This window comes from Mus pahari, chromosome 3 (assembly GCF_900095145.1).
Source record: "Mus pahari chromosome 3, PAHARI_EIJ_v1.1, whole genome shotgun sequence".
Classification (NCBI taxonomy): Eukaryota; Metazoa; Chordata; class Mammalia; order Rodentia; family Muridae; genus Mus; species Mus pahari.
Window position 1 is genome coordinate 77609393 of NC_034592.1, and position 2464 is coordinate 77611856.

Below are 2464 nucleotides of genomic sequence, written 5' to 3' on the forward strand. Positions count from 1 at the left end.
GACAGGGGACACGTGAGTCACAGAGAGAAAGGAAGAGAGAGAGAGAGAGAGAGAGAGAGAGAGAGAGAGAGAGAGAGAGAGAGAAGGGCAGAGCGGAGGAGGAAATAACTGGACGCGGACCGCGTGGGAAGCATGGGCTGCAGGAACCCCCGGAAGCACCCGCGGAGCCGAAGGGAGGGCGTGCTGCAGGGAGATCACCGAGGCTCAGGGAGGCGTCTCGAGGGACACGGACAGGGGTCTGACCGGAGCAAGGCCCTGTGGTTGCCACGAGCCGAATTCAAGTTCCGGCTTAGCGACGCGGGTCCCGGGCCACTTACCGAGCGGGGCGGGCCCTGCGCGCATTTCCTGACACGCCTACGAACCGCCTTAAAGGGCCAGCTCGCAGGCCGTCCCCACTTACCGCGGCCGTCAGGGGCGCGCCGGCAAGTCTGCACCTATGTCCACAGACCTGCCCTCTTCTTCCGGGAATCCCGGGAGATCAGGGAAGGGTTTTCTGGAAGGTTCTGTCATTCTCCCCTCCACCCGCACTATCTGTTCCCCTGGTATCTTCAGATCGACTAGACTCGGTCAGGTGCATCTTCACCATCTTCCCAGATTCTGGAGATCCCGCCCCCCTCTACTCCCCACCAGCCCTTTCCGCCCAGCTCCCCACCGTTGCACCTCCCTCGTCCCTCGAGCTCAGGCCACTCGGGAAGACCTTGTTGCAGTCTTCTCCTTTCTTCCTACCCCCATTTTCACCGCTTCCAGACCCTAGTCAGGAGGACATGAAGTCCCGGAGATCCAAGCAGCACTTCCAGAGGCGAGAAGCCACGTCACCTCCTTCAGATAAAGTCTATTCTGGACGTCCAGACCAAAGCCTCTGAGCTTCTCAATGCTGTATGCCCTTCCCGGGGCCCTTTCCCTTCTAGAACGTACCGTCTGTCCACCTGACTGGGCTCTGGTGTCCTGGCTGACGCAGGGACCTGGTGCTCACCCCCGGCGGTGCCCTCGGGTGCACCTGCAGCACCGCCCTCGGCTGCACTTGCAACGCTGCCCAAGCCGCGCCCCCAGTACGACTTCCTGCCACGTCGGGCTCTGGGCAAGGTGGGGTGATTACCCCGGGAGCCCATCCAGAAGGCCCCTTTCCTTTATCTAAGGTCAACGCCGTCTCCCACCCTCCACCCCAGCTAGCCTGGGACTCCTCCATTCTGTTACTGTCATTTGGTGCGTCCCTTGACCAAGATGCATCTTGGGTCCTAGGGGTCCAAGCTGGTGCTTCCAGAAGAGTGTGGTCGCCACTCCCCTACTAGGGTACCCTTCTCAGTCCCCCCCCCCCAGGCTTGAGTGGGCCATTAGCTCCAGGTCTTTTACACCTGGGCATCTGGAAGGGCTGACTTTTCTCTGGTTTCTCCCTAGCACCATTGTAGGACAGGAAAGTTTGCCCTAAGCTGAGCAGGTTTTATTGTGGAAATGGCTAACACAGTGGGTTCCAGACTTACTGCTTGTGTGGTTGGCTATAAAGATGTCCCGTTTAAAGTATTTCAATTACTGTTTTATTAGTAGGGCCTGATGGTAAAGGGCTTGTAATCCCAATTGAGGTAGGAAGATCAAAAGTCCAGCTGGACGTGGTGGCGCATGCCTTTAATCCCAGAACTCGGGAGGCAGAGGCAGGCAGATTTCTGAGTTCGAGGCCAGCCTGGTCTACAGTGTGAGTTCAGGGACAGCAAGGGCTACACAGAGAAATCCTGTCTAGAAAAACCAAAAAAGTTCAAGGTCTGTCTGAGTCACAGGCCAGCTTGGGCAATTTAGTGAGGCTTGTCTCAAAAGTGGGGGCTTGGGCACACATACTGAGACACGAATAAAGGGTTGGGGATATAGCTCAGTGTTAGAGTGCTTGCCTGGGATGCACAAAGTCCTGGGTTCAAGAGAAAAGGGGTGTAAAAATATAAAATCGAAACACATTTAGCTATTGATCTGCTGGTTTTAATGGACAGCTCCACTCTTAGGGGAGACACTGTTTGTCCCTCTCAGAGTACATGGGGGGCGGGGACTGGGGGGGGGAGCACTTCATTTGTGCCTGACCAGGGGCAGCATGTGAGGTAGCTAAGCAAAGGTATTAAAGTGTTTTTGAGATCACTGTTGTTAGCTTTCTCTCTAAGCTCCACCCCACAGTTATAGGCCTGGCCCACTATAAAAGGGGCTGCTTCCCCCCCCCCCCCCCCACCCCACCCCCACCTCCCTCTCTTGCTCCCTCTCTCTCCCGATTCCCTTCCCCCTCTCTCCACACGATCATGGCTGGCCTCTACCTCTCTACCTTTCTGCCTTTACTATCCCCTTAACTCCTCTCCCGTGCCCTGAATAACCTCTACCCTGTACTACCCTATTGTGTGACTGGCCCCTCAGGGGGAAGGGGTGCCTTGACATGGGCCTGCCGAGGCACGCTCTCACCCCATACCTTACCACACCTCCATAGAACATATTCTTA

At 56.6% G+C, this 2464-nt stretch overlaps 1 protein-coding gene across 3 annotated transcripts in view; it reads right to left on the reverse strand.

Annotated features, from left to right (window-relative positions):
• Slc35c1 (solute carrier family 35 member C1) overlaps nucleotides 1-986 on the reverse strand; it is an 8290-nt gene extending 7304 nt beyond the window's left edge. The window contains exon 1 of one of the 3 annotated variants that reach the window (XM_029537156.1): nucleotides 916-986. The gene's annotated coding sequence lies outside the window, so the exon portion shown is untranslated. Of the gene's footprint in view, nucleotides 1-400; nucleotides 488-697; nucleotides 732-915 lie in introns of those variants that run through there. The other 2 variants (XM_029537158.1, XM_029537157.1) reach the window with 2 other exon arrangements.
• Between the last annotated feature and the right edge of the window lie 1478 nt (nucleotides 987-2464).